Source organism: Euprymna scolopes, chromosome 30, assembly GCF_053919585.1.
Source record: "Euprymna scolopes isolate OS-2025 chromosome 30, ASM5391958v1, whole genome shotgun sequence".
Taxonomy (NCBI): Eukaryota; Metazoa; Mollusca; class Cephalopoda; order Sepiida; family Sepiolidae; genus Euprymna; species Euprymna scolopes.
The window spans coordinates 38,774,122-38,790,799 of NC_136511.1; the positions used below are offsets into that span (position 1 = coordinate 38,774,122).

The window sequence follows — 16,678 nt, forward strand, 5'->3', positions numbered from 1 at the left end:
CTGATGCACGTCTATGACAGGGGTTGCTTTCTTAGAATTTGACACCATCAATATCTGTAAGATAGAGATTAAATTTTCAGGTCATGAATGCATAAGCTTAGTCATCATAACAATGCAATTTCCAATAGCCTTTGATTCATTCAGGAGGAATAAAAAAAATAGGAGGCATTACTTCTGGAACACCCATCGTATAATAATTTCAATTAAGCTAAAGTTTGCAAAAAATCTCACTTTACTCATGAACATTTGTCCAGTTTAATAATACGCCATACAAGCATCTATATTATGTTTCTCTTTGGAAACTATTGGGCTGATCTGGCTGAAATTTTGTATGAACCTTTATGATAAGGTGCAGCAAACGAAGTATGTTATCCGTTAGATGACCAGTTAGGGATTAATAGAGATTAGTATTTAATGCTAAAATGAGGTGAAATTTAACCATATTTAACCATCAATTTGGCGTAAAGCATTTATTCAAAGTCAGCTTTGGGTGGCTTTTAATGGGCTGAAAAGTCTAGTTTGTTTATATGTACGAATGGCTAAATTTTCTCCATCTACAAAAGCACCGTTTCTTGCTTTGGCAAAGTCGACTTCACAATCTAGTGGGGAATGATCTCTGTTTTTCCCAACAAACCCCTACCCTCTCTAACAGAAGAAACGTTGTTAGTCTTTCTCCACTCTATCGTTAGTTTCATGGTAGTTGCTCAACTGAGCTCCTATCCCTTGTTTCCTCCCCTTGTAAAACATTCACGTTAAAAGCTTGTCTTCTAATTCGAGGAACACACTACCAAAGGGCTGCTTCCCAACTGGCTACATTATAGTCATTTTCATATGATTATCTTTGATGATATGCCATGAGTCTAAATCTGTTGATCTTCTAAAACTGCCAAGAATTTCTCTAGCAATTCATTTATAGAGTTCAGAAATTAAAAATAAATTTTACACACACACACACACACACACACACACACACATATTAGATTTTTTTGACTGCGAGATAATATATAATTATTTCCACAGACAATGTCACAGTTCTCACCAGTTACAAACCTGAAGTCCCAAGCTCGAGTTTCTCCTTCTTTTGGGGTCATCATTCAAATATATCCAAACTCTGGTTTGAATTTCAAGTTTGAGTATGTTCTACTGATGAGCCCAAAAGAAGGTGAAACTCTAACCTAGGACTTTCAGTCTATGGTTGTCGTGGTTTGTGTGAACTGCAACATTGTTTGATTGTGTAAATATATATATATATATATATATATATATATATATATATATATATATATATATATATATATATATGCTTCTCCATGAGGGCAAAATGTGACACAAGGTCATTTTTAATGTGGAGGGAAAAACAGCTCCCTGAAAAGAGTCACTCTGAATTTCCCCTACACTGACTGAGGACAAAGTAACTCAAGTGTAACATCAGAACAGATATTGCACTTTGATTTTATTTTGAAGGCCTGATATCTTATATTGATAATATTATGATACAAATGAGTCCGACAATGGCTTGTTGTTGACTGTTTAGTTCATTCTCCCAGGCTTTACCTTTTGTCTGAAAAGCTTTTGGTCTATTGCTAATCACTTGAGGCGCTTCTACTGGGTAATGGATACAGGGCTGTTCAGGCATTTTTTGCAGGCTGGAGTATGCTTATCCAAGTGCGGTGGTTACTCAAAACCAGACTTGACCTTGCGTCTAGCCTCATAAGTCTAAATTAAGATGTACATTCGGCCATGGTGGTTCGTGATTTCAAAAAACTGCACTTGAATAAGAATTAGATGAACATTGTGAACAACTGAAATGAGAATGAAATCACCCCCCCCCCCCCAAAAAAAAAAATGTTGCAAATAATTTCAACAATGTCAATTCAGATTTTATAATTCAAAATGTTTAATTGTTAAACAACTTGCTTGAAATAATCAAACTATTGTTCATGTAGTTTTTATAGAAATGATAAATGCAGTCATTAACACTCTTCATCTTTGCCTTTTCTTCTTTTTTCTTTCTCTTATTCTCGTTCTTTCTTTCTTTGTCCTTTTTTCTCTCTTCGTTTCTTTCTTTCCTTCGTTTCTTTCTTCGTTTCTTTTTCTTCGTTTCTTTCTTTTCTTCGCCTTCCTTCTTTGTCCTCTACTCATTCCTTCGTCCTCCTCCTTCCTTGTCCTCTTCCTTCATTTTCATCTTTTTCCTCTATCCTCTTCCTCTATCTTTTCCTTTCATCCTTCTCCTTCCTCCACTTCTTTCTTCACCTTTTTCCTCCTCGTCGCCTTCTTCCTATTCCCCTCCTCCGCCTTCGTCTTCTCATCTTCTTCCACGAGACACTGTTCTCTTAACGCTCCATCTGCTACAACTATACCTTATGGAAAATAAAAATGTATTTCTTCTATGCCAAGTAAAAGATGAAGGGAAGAAGCGGGAATCATCATTGTTATGCAGCAGCAGCAGCAGCAGCAGCAAACCTATAAAAGAAGCCTTTAGAAAATAATGTGTTTATTTTATGTATTAAATTTTCACTTGGCTTAATAAACATCAGCTATCATTATTATTATTATTATTATTATTATTATTATTATTATTATTGTGACAAGAATTATTGGCTACTTGTGTTTCAGTCCATTATTTTTGTCTGAAGGTCAGCAGAAGGTGACTGGTTGTTACTATTGAAATATTGACCACTTTGCTGGACACTGAGAAGGGAAAGGCCTGGCTAGGAGGAGTTCAATAAAACACTCTGCATGATAATAGAGGCCATTGTGAGCAGCCCCCCCTCCCCTTCTCTCTTGTAGAACAGTAGGGTCTGCACCCAAACACTGATGCTACAATATCAATGCTTTTAATATTGTTCCTATTAAGGCGGCTACTACTACTACTACTACTACTACTACTACTACTACTGAATTATTTATTTTAAATAAGGAATTGCATTCATTATTTACCTTTTTACTTTCCTTGTCTTTCTTGTTCCATAGTATTTTACCCCAACAAAAATCACATGACTAAAATAACACGGTATCCAATTATTATATGAAATGCCATTCAATAAACGTCGTTTTCTCTAAGGCTTTATTCTTTTCTTTTTTTTTTTTTTTGTTTACTTTAATAAGACAAAATATGTACTAGAATATCCCTTGCTTTTGCGATTATGTTTTCATTTTTCTAATTAACCGTAATTTGTAATTAACTGAATCTCATCCTCTCTTGCTTAGTCATTTACATATTTCTCTGTCAATTTCTTAAATCTCAATTCAATCACTCTCTGGTAGCTTTTAATTAATTTTAGTTCTCTCCCACTACAAGAATTTTGACACCAGGGTCGAAAAGTGGGATTGAGAAATCAGCACCCCGAGGAGAGACACTCTGACCTGCAGAAAGTGCCTGAGCATCCCCGTCGGCTTTCCCCAGTATGAGTGCCTCAGGTGATTAACAATAAACTAACCTCTTCTCAAAGAGAGAAGGCAAAGCCTGAGAGAGTGAACCTTCTAGGATTGCACAGAACTAAACTCTCACCGCAAAATCAACAGGGAGCGGATCATTAAAGGAATGGTTGAATCGCCGTTGATTTTGGGGGCCGAGGATAAAAATACCTAGCCGAAATTTTAATGTCTCTGTGAGCATTTAGTGAAAAAGTCACTCTTTCTTTTCAGTTCATTAACAGGTGTGCAAATTAAATAGCAAATTTTTAATTTTTTTTAATGTATGGAAAATATGCAAGTGAAGAGGATTATTATGTTTAGTTATGCAGGGGTGGGTGGTGCCATCCAATCGTATTCAAATTATCTCCCTTTATAATAATATTTCTCAGTATTTGGATCAGTAAAGGATTTGAAAAACTTGAGTTTTTCAGGCATACAACCAAGGAGTTGGTCACACGCGACATCAGACCCCTGTATGTTCATGAATTTTTTTTTAATAAAATCAGAGTTTAACAAATAACGGTAACAACTGTGACACAACGGGTCACGTGTACATTTAGTTTACTATTTACACACATCATTAAAATAATAGTATTTTATGTTCCTATTTACTTGTTTCCCCATGAGGGAAGGAACAAAAATAAAAAGTGTCTCAGTCATAAAGGATTTCTCCCTCACAATGTTACTCTTTATCTTATTCTAGTAATAAACATTTTACAGACATTTTGTGTAGATTTACTAATTTTTACAGAGATTCACCAGCCCAAATGTGACAACAGTATTTTCCATATTAGATTTGTAGAGATTGAGAATAGGCTCGGGTGTGGGAAAATTTCAGGTACATTTTGTGCAGATTTATTTAATTTTTAATAATATTATAAATTACTAAGATTGTGATATAAACTGACTGCAAATATGAAGCATAATTATTTTGTTTCAAGTACGCAGTTTTTTAAAAATTATTTATAATCTCAAGAAAAAAATTGTTCTTATTATTTTATATTGAATGATTTGCTGTCATTGCTGTTACTAAGCAAAGATGTGAACACCTTCCATCGGTTGCAATTAGATGATCCCAAGCAACGTCGGGTCAGGCCAGCTAGTAAATTATAAAATAAACTATTTGCATGTCTATCTAACATGCAGTTATATTGTGGATTTTTCAAAGGCAGACCCAAATAGGAATCTATCTGATATATTGATGATTGATTTCGACTAGCCTATTTTTTATTTATTTATTTTTTCCTTCTATTATTGGCAAGAATGCATTTTATTTAATATTAGTTTCTTCCTAAAAGTACATCTTCCGGATAAGAAAACATTTACTGCAGATATTTTTCTCCCTTGTTTATTATAATGAAAGGGGAGATAATAAATGGTATTTTTACAAAGAGTAACTTCTCTTATTTAACATTCTTGGCTACTCCTTATGTATTAAAATCTTTAAAGTTTTGGGAGATATTTACATCCAATAATTTTATAAATTGAGATTAAAACAAACATTTATATCTTAACAACAATTGGTTATAGTTTTATAACAATATGGTTAACATATTTGTACAACGGGCACAGAGATACAACATTGTGGCGAGGGGACAGGGCTTAGTTGACAATCAACAATTATTTATAGTTTTATAACAATATGGTTGATAACTAGTAATTTGATGATGGAATAATACCATGATAATTTAATTTAAAAAATAAAACAATACTTTGGTTTTAAAAAAGAAGAAACAAAAGTTAAAGTAGAAAAATTACCGGATAGTGCCGAGTCGGGACAGCTAGTTATTACTCGCTTTTGCTTTGGTTCCAATAATTTCTCTGTCAATATTGCCACATGATTTACAACTGATGCTCTTTATACTTTTTTTATATTTCGAAGCCTGATGCTGCTCATCTCAATATGTATAGATTGGTTTTCTTGATTTAAATCCAATGAAACCGGCATGATTATTAAAGAGTGCATAATGGAGAACAGAGCTGGTATATAGTTTGTTTATTATACAAACCTTATTGGCTACATATGTGCATACATGTTTCAGTAGAATTTCAATTCAAAGAGACCACTTCATCAGATCAAAAAACTGGCTAATATCACCCCTTACTACCTAGCGCTACCAATGTATCGAGCACTGTTGAAGTAAATACTGAAAAATTGGCGCATAAATTATATCTTTGTATATTAATTTATGTGATTAAATGAAGTAATCATATATATATATATATATATATATATATATATATATATATATATTACTTTTAATACTAGGTTTATTTATGGTGTCTTTTACATATATTAAAAACCCTTCCCAATAATTGTGCTGATGAGGAAACTTTGTTTTGTTTTTTGTTTTTTAAATACTATATGCAAAAATTATTGTCCGTGGCTTAATGTCTACCACATTAAAATCATTGTTTTCCGAAACGATCGTACAAATTATTGATTTTGTTGTTGTTCCTTGTGAAACGGATTTTTAATTTAATTCTAATTTGAATTTTAAATTATCAATCACATTACTGAATATATAATTATATATATATATATATATATATATATATATATATATATATATATATAATTATACACACACACATTTCTAAAACAATACATGTATATATATTTTTTTACTCTATTTCAACTGTGTTCAATAGATCCATAGATCTGGGTAGTAGTTTTAAAAGTTATTTCTGTAGCTTACTTGCAATGAGTATATTTTTATGCTACTGCGTATATATTAGTATAAAATATATTCATGGCACGTGAGCTACACAGAAACGTTTGTGTTTCATTCTTAAAGGAAATCCTCAGGATACTCATGGTAAATGAACTATTTCGAAATAATTCTGTGGTAATGAAGCACAAACGTTTGTGTAGCTTCTTTGCTACTGGTGAGCTCTACCCGCATATCGAACACTGTTGAAATATATTACCTATTTATATATTTTTTTCCTAATATTGATGTGCATCAAATATGCTCCCTCCAAACGCTTATTTTTGTTGGCTTGGACTTACATACATGGACCCCCACCTCCCAAAATGAGAAGGTAATATGATGATGAACGAACACCATTACTTGTATTCCAATAAAAAGGAGGAGTTAATGCCTGGGAACATGTTATCATGACAACAGAATAGTACACTATTATCCCATCAAAAAAAAAAAGTAGAAGGTATTTACGGGAAGATGGTATCGTGAAGAACAAACATATACTATACTGCTTCTTATAAAGAGGAGGTAATGCCTGGAAAGAATGTATGATGATAAATGAAAATATACTACGCTACACTCTAAAGCAGAGTGTCCTCTTGTCCCTCAAAAGGTGGTGGTCATGCCTAGGAGAATGGTATCATGACAATAGAACAAATACTACAAAACCTCCTCCTCCAAAATAGTGGAGGTAATACCTGGGAGGAACCGCCCATGAAGGGAGATGATAATGCCTCTATGGTATCAATACAATGGAAAAGATACTTTACTACTACCCCCCTCCAAAAAAAAAAAAAAAGAAGAAGGTAGTCCCTGGGATGATGGTCTCATCACAAAAGAATACTACATTACCACTTCCTTCATAAGAGTTTATAATACCGAAGAGGATTAGCCTCACCCTCTTAAGAAGGAGATAATTCCTGGGATGATTGTCTTATGACAATAAAAGCGATACTACACTACCCACGTCTATTAGCAGATAATGCGATAATAAATTTTATTTTTTTACATACATTTAAAAATGTCAAGCCAGAAAAAAAAAGAAGAAAAATTACTTTTATGGTTACTTGGCCTTTCGGTTAAGATAATAGTGTAGTATCTGTTCTCAGCATCTCCAGACGTTCTATCATTAGCGAAAATATCATGTGTATATGAGAACACATGACAATGCAACGTTATAGATGCATATTTCAGACTATGAATTTATTAGAAGCGATTTAAAAAAATAAATATGCAAATTAAGACCGACAGATGTTTGTAGGCATTTGCAGATTACTATGCATACAGCATTTCTGAATAGAACGGCTAACGGCGTTTCATAAAATGAAATAAGCACAACCTGTTTTGATGTTTATAGTTAGAATGAATTGAAAAAAATGTGTGCATGGAGATTCGATATTTGAATTTCTGTGACGTTTTTTTTTAAATAATTTCTATTAGCTCTTGTAAAACATATGATTGAGCACTTTATTAGTCTTTTTTATTAACTTGTGATACATGCTACATACACACAAGCTCTTTCAGTCTTTGACAGACCATGAATAACCACGTAAGAGTGCCTGCAGGTGCAGTTTTTGTGGCAGGAGGTACGCAATCTTCAACCACCTCTCTCCTGAGTCGACATTGTTAAATACCAGTGGCATGTGAAGTGTATGTACAGAACGACTAGAAACAAACGCCGAGATAAGCGGAGAGCACATACAGCGCCTAGAATTTCTAAATGGTCACCCATCTGATACTAACCAGGCTCAATGTTGCCTCATTTCGGTGATCTGATAAGAACCGGTGGGTCAACGCAATTATGCCGTATGCATGATATATATATATATATATATATATATATATATATATATATATATATATATACACCAATCCTTAAATTTATGAAGTTCAATGCAATTACAGAGCATATAACAAATAAATGACAAAAGTCTGTATTTCAAATTTCAAAATGTTGACAATCTTACAATTTATTCCTTGCATGTTAACATACTTAAAGGAATAAATTGTAAGATGGTCAACATCTTGACATTTGGAATATAGACTTTCATTTAATTGTTATATTGCATAATCATGTTGACACACCAGTTCTCACCAGATCACCGAAGTTAAGCAACATTGAGCTTGTCTAGCATTAGATGGGTGACCATTTGGGAATTCTAGGTGCTGTATGTGCTCGCTGCCTATCTCGGCATTGCTTCCAGTCGTTTTGAACCGTCACTTGCCACTAGTATTTAACAACACTAACTCAGGAGAGCTGTGGTTGGTGATTGAGCAACTCTTGTCACAAAATATCAACGCGCAAGCATGGTGGTATCCATAGTTTGTCAAAACTAAAGGAAGCTACCATATATATATATATATATATACACACACACACACACACACACACACACACTAGGTTAAAGGTATTCAAGTTTGATAACTAATGAATTTACCGAGCTTCTTAGGAGTGCTCATAATAAAAGAAGAACAAGAAATATAATTATATAAACAAATTTACATGGTTGCGACACTGGACATGCTAATGTTTTGAACAAAAGCGACTTAATAACTGGTTGCTTTCCACAGAAGAACTCTGTGTGTGTATGTATTATTGTCACTATCATATTTGGTTAAATGTGTGCGCTAACATGTTAGAGTGACAGTGCTCAGTGGGTGGTATTCAAACTCTTATTGCTCCAGAAACCGCCAGTATAGATGGCTATTAGATATTATAACTATATATATGCATATGATAAAAAAAAGAGAGATTCTGTACAATTATTAGTTAAATAGAGACAGTAAAATAGTTAGTTAATTTTTCCGTTTTTTTTTTTTTTTTTTTTTTTTTTTAGTAATTCTCTTTGATCATTTATGTTTCTAAAACTCTTAGATATCAATTGGCAGTGCAAGTAACACTATTGAACCTGTACAATGGATAGGTTATAGATTTCTTCTTCATCTCTTCCCCTCTTCCTTTTTCTTTTTCTCTCCCCCCTTTTTTACTTCTCCCTCTCTTTCTTCCATAGTGCATACTAGAAATATACATACATAGCGCCATAAAATATTCCTACTCTTATTTATTTATTAAAAAATTCTTTTAATGTTATTAAAAATGGAATTTTGTGAACCTAAAAACTAAAATTCAAAAAGACGTGGGTGAATTCTCTTTCAAAAACTAATCTACTGTTGATCCACAAAGGGTGGTTCATTTCTACCACGAATTGGAGAAAATGGTGAAGCGGTTACTGCAGCTACCTCTGCTCCTGCTGCTGCTGTTGCTGCTGCTGTTCTCATTATTGTTGCTACTTGTACTATTGCTGATAGAAGCATTTTTGTGTGTTTGTTTCTTAAATAAGCAGATTATTAAAGTATTAGTTGGTTGAAAAATAAAACGAAAAAAGAAAATGGAGATTGGCTTTTTTGTAATAAAATCATTTTTACTGTCATTTGTTTTTTATTCGGATTATTTGAATAGCTATTCTCATCTTGGATATTATTTTCATAACGTTTTTATTTTTTTTTTTTTTTAGTTTTTTATTGTAAAGGCTTCGAAATTCTGTATAGGTGCACGAGTTTGAAAAGATGCACCTGAAGATCAGAGTTTGCATCAGCCGAAACGTTGTAAAAATAACAAATAAGAATGTAGTCGCTCAAATGGTTAAAATTATCAATGTATATATAAAAAAATTTTTTTAATTTCTATTTTTGTTCTTGAATTTTTGAGATAGAGATTGATAACTTATATTTTTTTGGATTATTCAGACTACTGTACAAAGATTTTAAAACATTTTTTTGAACAAAATTTGAAACAAACTTTTGAAAGATTTCTTTTTTGTATAAAATTTTGAAATGTTTTTTATACAAAATTTTGAAATGTTTTTTATACAAAATTTTGAAATGTTTTTTTATACAAAATTTTGAAACATCTCTTTTTGTACAAAATTGTAAAACGTCTTTTTTTGTACAAAATTTTGAAACCTTTCTTTTGTACAAAATTTTGAAACCTTTCTTTTGTATAAAATTTTGAAACATTGTTAGTACAAAATTTTGAAACATCTCTTTTTGTATAGAATTTTGAAATGTCTGCAAAATATAAGAATTTCATTGATTTATTTATTTTCAATTTAAGGTTTTATCTTTTTTTTTATATTACTGTAAAATCATTTGTTTGAAAGTTTAATTTAATAAGCTTGTCGACTAATTCATGAAATAACGAATCAGTAGATTCGAGCTCGCTTTGAAATTTTCACCTTTTTAAGAATAAAAAAAAAAAACAATCCTATTTTTAGATAAATAGAATCGCAACTATATACCCTCGTGCTGTAATCAAGCCCATGGTTTTAAAAGGATGCTAGAATCGAACATATTTAACCAACGTATCTCCATCTTCTTCACCCAATATTCGTAATGGCGCTATTATGACTGCCATTACTTAATTACACTATTTGCAGGTAAAACTTAAAAGTTAGATTTTTCAAAGGAATTCAGGGAGCTGTGTAGGTATTAACTATTTTTTTTTTTTGCTTTGTTAATAAATGTGAGTCAATGTTTGTTTTCGAAAGGCTTTTTTATCTGTATATTTTAAAAACCCAGTACATGTTAAAATATCTCTTAGTTCTGGAATTCAGTTATGTTTCAATTGTTCAAATTAACTATAATTTATAATTGACTGAAATAGTCACCCAGCTCTCTCATAACTATTTATGCATGTCTCTTCTCCTCTCCCGCAGTCTATGTTGCTTTAACCACTCTCTAATATTAATATGTCTGAGAATTTAGAGAAAGAATGACTCTTTTCTTTCAGTGTGACCATCTAATTTACATATGTATGTCTGTGCACACCACAAAAATGTAAATTAGATAAAAAAAAAGAAAAAAGAAAAGGCATTTTACTTCTATATAATAAAGTAAAGCTGCTTATTAATTTAGTTATCAATGTTTGAAATAACATTTTCATTTCTCTTCTGATTAATCACCCTTTTAATGACACTCAAAATAAAAATCACAAAAACAATGTATTTGCATAGAGTATAGGAATTATAAATGCAGTATACATTTCATATGAATATTTTTTTAATATCATAATTATTATTGCTGTTATTATTCAAATTGTTATTAATTAGAGCGACCTATGCATAAGTGTAACACAGAAAAAGTGAAGACTTCTCAATTCTCTAAAAAAAAAAAAAAAAAAAAAGCAAACAATTCTTCTACCACTGAACTTCATTATTGGAATTTTTATTCAATTTTTACAAATTATCTATAAGCATTAATCATAGTATTCTTTTATTATATATATATATATATATATATATATATATATATATATATATATATATATATATATATAATTTACTCCTATAAATTTTTTTTGTATTGATATTCATATTAAAATCCCTTTTTTCTTTTTTATTTGAAAAGAAAATACAACTTTGTTTTATATGGGTCGTGGAATTGCATTTATCTGCAAAAGATCTAGCTATTTTGCATATTCTTTTAGACATTCATTTTAATTAATTTCCTATTAGTTTTTTCGGTTTTCTTATGGGATGATCATGTTTAATTAATTATTATGTGTAATTATATTATATTCGTGCAGATATTCTACATGATTTATACTTGCGTAATATTTGCGTAAAAAGGTTATAATAAACACAAACCTCTTTCTATATATGTATGCATAGATATATTTGTTTAAAAAATTTTGCCTACCAAACTCATCTGTCAGTTTTTGGTCTACAGACATGAAACTTAATATATAGGGTATTGGAACACATGTGAAACTTTTTATTTGGGTTTTAGCCAGGGAAAATCGGTGTGAAAATTAAAAAAGTTGAATTTGCCAGATGACGGTACAACGACGGCATTACGAATATACATGCGTAACGTAATAGCTATTGGTTCATGTTTTAATAATATGCGAACATATCCTCATAGGTCAGGCATTAACTTCAAAGGAAAAAGTAAATCGTAAGCTAAACGTTTTGGTTTTGATTCTCGGTGGTGGTGCACAAGTCTTTTTTACTTTTTAAATCATTACTATATATTCGGTCCAATATAATATAATAATAAATACGAAATCTGCATCAAAATATCATAGTTAAGCATATTTTATGACCGGGCAATGCCGAGCGGTCTGCTAGTATAAATATATATATATATATATATATTTATATTTATATATATATATATATATATATATATATATATATATATATATATATATAATATTATTGAGTAATAATTATTCATTTTTACCTACAGACACTAGTGTTTCATGCTTACGCAATCATCGGTGTAGGGTAATAATTCCTGCCAATCATGAGATTTGAACAACGCTACAAGTCACCTTTTGTTCCATTTGCCGAGCTTCTACCTCAGGGCCATCAAACAATTGCCACCGGAATGAAGGGAATTAAGAACTATTAAACGCCCAATTTAGGCGAGCGCATGAGTTAGCGTGTTCGCACGAGTAGAAGTCATGAACAGTAGGCATTTACAACAAAAACTCGTCTTACAACAACAACTGTAAATGGTTTCCCTTTCTTCCTCTGTGTACCAAAAACTAAACAGAGCTTCCATGAGAAAAGTTTTTTTTTCCAAGAACTGATCGTCTGTGGAATGCAGTACATAAGAGCTGCTTCTCTACTGACTACAACATGGTTGTCTTCAAGTCAAGTATTAACAAATTTTTGTTGAGCTATTCTCTAATTCTGACTAATCTTAAGTTGTGACTAATTTTTATGGTGTTGTTCCACCGTCCACCTAAGAAACTTATTAACTTTCATCCTCGAAAGTTTTTGAGCCTTGATAAACAGTGACTCATTAGTACTAAAAAAAAAGTTCAATTTATGGTTGTCATTCTAAAAATAAACAGTCATTTTGTTTTACTCAAAAAAGTTAAAGAACTATGAAGACGAGAGTGATACTATTCAAATGAGCAACGTTTGTGTTCCAGAATTTATTTTTCTACATAGTCATCACCATTCTCAATGCACTTGCCAGAAATTCAATGACGCGTCTCTGCTTCTGACACACATCCATAACGGGCTACTTTCTTAGAGTTTCACACCGTCAATGTCTGCAACGAAGAGATGAAGCTTTCAGGTTATGAAGACAGGAGTTCAGTCATCATAACAATGCAACTTGCAATCCCTCTGATCCATTCGGGCGGAATAAAAAAAAATTGGAGGCATTACTTTTGGAACGCCCGTCATATTTTATCTCTGAGAAGCAAGGATTTTTGTGTTCTGACATTTTCATCATCATCATCATCATCATCGTCGTCGTCGTCATCATTAGCATCATTATTAGCTTCGCTAGCATCATTACTATCATTATCACCATCATCATTATAATCATCATCATCATCGTCATCATCATCATCATCATTACTCAGTTTCTATATAAATTACTGCTAAATCTTATTACCCAAACGTTCATTCTATTTGCCATCTTCCATATATTTCATAATCTGTTTATTAAAGTCATGTGAACAATTTTTACAAAAAAAAAAAAAAAAAGCGAATTGTTCACACGACTGTTGGTGTTAATATAAAAAAGATTCGGTGTTGTTGCAGTAATTCTTGTGGTGAGTAGATGTGACGAGTTTGGTGCAATGGATGTCACAGACTTTGAAAGCTGACACATGACGAGTTAAAAACCACATCGGATCTACTGTGATTAGTTGTTGTACTAATATTGGGGGAAAGCACGAATCTACAATTCCCTCCTAGCAATTTTTGTTCAATAAACCGTATATAATGATCAGTTTGCACTAAGTGTTGTTTCAGCATTAAACAATTTACAAAGGACTGATATGCCGTAAACTAACAACTCTGTAGTAGTAGTAGGAGGAGGAGTATATTAAGTATTGTTTAAAAATTTAGTTTTTGTTTAGCTATTTTTATGTGTTTTTTTTGGAGTGACAGATTTTATTGGTTCTTTTACTAAATTACACTTAGTCCATTATTATACTAAAGTCGAGCTAATCAACGTTTATTTCCTTAAAGTTTATATAATATATATTATGTGTGTGTATTTGTAAGTTATGAAAATGTATGGCAATTAAGCTACACAGAATCTTCCACATTTCATCCTCATAAGGAATTGTCAGGCTAAAATGTATTTTTACTCTTGCAGAGATGAAACGCGAAAATATCTTATGTAGCTTAATTGCCATATATTTTCATAACTTCTGGCATGAACATATATTGTGTGTGTGTGTGTGTGTGTGTGTGTGTGTGTGTGTGTGTGTGTGTGTGTGATTCCACCACCACTACTACTAGTAGTAGTGGTGGTGGTAGTATTGCTTGTATATCCTTTATTCCGCGCCCACGTTTTTGTTTCACCTTTCCTCCTCCTCCTCCTCCTCCTCCTCCTCCTCCTCTCTTTTAGCAACTCTAGCGTACAAAGCCTCCTCCTCCTCCTCCTGCCACTCACCCACCTTCCTCGGAAAATATTCTAGCACAATGCAAAATTTCCCGAGATCGATACATACACTTTGAGATAAGACTGACCATTCACATTCCCTCTGCATTCAACTAACTCCGACTAAAACTGATCAAGACACAGCTATGCTGTTCACATATTTACATCTACTGCTCTCTCTCTCTCTCTCTCTCTCTCTCTCTCTCTCTCTCTCTCTCTCTCTCTCTCCCCCTCTGCCTCTCTCCATAGCGACATAATTGTGTGTGTGTGTGTGTGTGTTCTAAGAATAATTGTGATTATTTTAAAATGATTTTCTGCCTACTGATATTTCGGTTTCTTTATTTTTTTAAAGATTATCTTTGTAATGCAACTTTCCCCTTCTCTCCCTCCTCTCGGCTTCATCAACTGGATTCATTCCGATCACAGCAGAATAAAACTCCAGGTGGAAACTGCTGGTTCCTCACAACAACCTGATTGCCAGAATTCTTCCAAGACCGATCAATTTCACTTGCCTTCTATAATTAGATAAGAAAAACTTGTGACCCGTTAGGTCAGCCATTAGTCCCGGTTAGATTGCTTGGATCAGGAAAAAGTGAGTTTGTGAAACTAGTTTAATTTTTTTTTTTTAATAAGACAAAATTAGTTTATGTTCATTATATCCCCCTCCCCTCCCAGGTTACATTGTTTCAATCAGAGAAAAGTGAGTTTGCAAAGCCAGTTAAATCTAAAAGTATAGGTGCTGAAACAGAATAGCTAACAAAGCACACCTTCTCTCTTCTGCTTATTCCTTCCGTGGTCCATACCTACCGCTTTGAAAAAGGCCAAATATAATTTTGGAAGGCTAATCTGCTTCAAAAAATTTGAATTCAAAAGGGCCAATTAGGAAATCCTGGACAAGAGTATGAGAGTGACCACCTTTTGATGTAGCTTCGTTTTCGAATATCATTATAATAATATATGATCATTGTTATGATGATGTGAGAAAGTTTCAATGTTGCAGTGTTTTTTCACCGAAGAAAGAAGTCAGTGAAATGTTATGTAAAAGAAGGGAACATTCGGAAAAAAAAAAAACAAGAAGAAAATTGTTTGCCAAGATGTACTGGACCGATGTAGCAAATTAAACGATTGTTTCTTACAGTGTGATTTTATTACTTGTATTGAACTATGTAGCACAATATTATTTTCTGAATATTTTTTAGTACTTATTATCTCATTTTGGTCAGTTCTATATTTGAAATATAATTGACACTATTTTTATAGAAATGTTAGTAAACTTATGTTTACAGCGTGTTATTAGTTTTTTTGTCAAAAAAAAAAAAAAAAAACATATTTTGCGTTATCCAGAAAATATCTGCTTTATCAAATATTTGTTGATTCAATGTATTTCTTATTCCGAGGAATTTCCACGGGTCTTGATAGTTATTATTCTGTTAGTCACACCCTCGCCCTTTATCCCCCTTGCTTAATGTTCCTTACTAATGGAGTCAAAGGTGGCTTGGTGGGTTCAAATCCTTCTACCAGCAGCCATCATCACTTCCTACACTGATGATTGCAAAAACATTAAACACTAGTGCCCATAGGTATATAAAAAAAAAATATTTATAACTAGCATTTCAGCCCGGCATTGCCCGGGTGTTTGGAAGTGTATGTTGAGCAAAAAAAAAAAACAAAGCGGTCAATTTTTTTAACTTTGACCCCTATTATGACCCCTTAAAATTTATTGTTTTGGGTTCAAATCAAGTTAAGTTAGATTCATGTCCAAGGATCCTATATCTAAAATTTTAAGTGTTTAGACCCAAAATTGTCGGAGGAGTTTGGTAGAGTTCTCAAAGGTCAGATCGTTGAACTTTGACCTCTTAACAGCAAAATTTCTGGCCAAATAGGTTACACAAGCAAAGTCTCCTACGTAATTTTCTTTTTCTTTTTAACTTAAAAAGTTGAAGAATTATGAAGACGGGAGTGTGACCATTAAAAGAACCCACCTTTTGTGCTCGAGAAATTATTTTTCTACATAGTTACCTCTATGCTCAATGACCTTTTGTCAGGAAATCACTGACGCATCTCTGCTTCTGACACACATCCATGACAGAGGTTGCTTTCTTAGAGCCGCTCACTGTCAATATCTGCAATAAAGAGAT

General features: G+C 32.5%; 1 protein-coding gene and 1 long non-coding RNA gene across 5 annotated transcripts in view; one reads left to right on the forward strand and one right to left on the reverse strand.

Annotated features, from left to right (window-relative positions):
• LOC145254751 (discoidin domain-containing receptor 2-like) overlaps window positions 1–16,678 on the forward strand; it is a 546,415-nt gene that overhangs the window by 366,556 nt on the left and 163,181 nt on the right. The window lies entirely within an intron of this gene.
• LOC145254752 (uncharacterized) overlaps window positions 1–16,678 on the reverse strand; it is a 163,998-nt gene that overhangs the window by 21,348 nt on the left and 125,972 nt on the right. The window contains exon 2 of the long non-coding RNA XR_013863799.1: window positions 16,560–16,663. This is a non-coding gene — a long non-coding RNA (uncharacterized LOC145254752). The remainder of the gene's footprint in view (window positions 1–16,559; window positions 16,664–16,678) is intronic.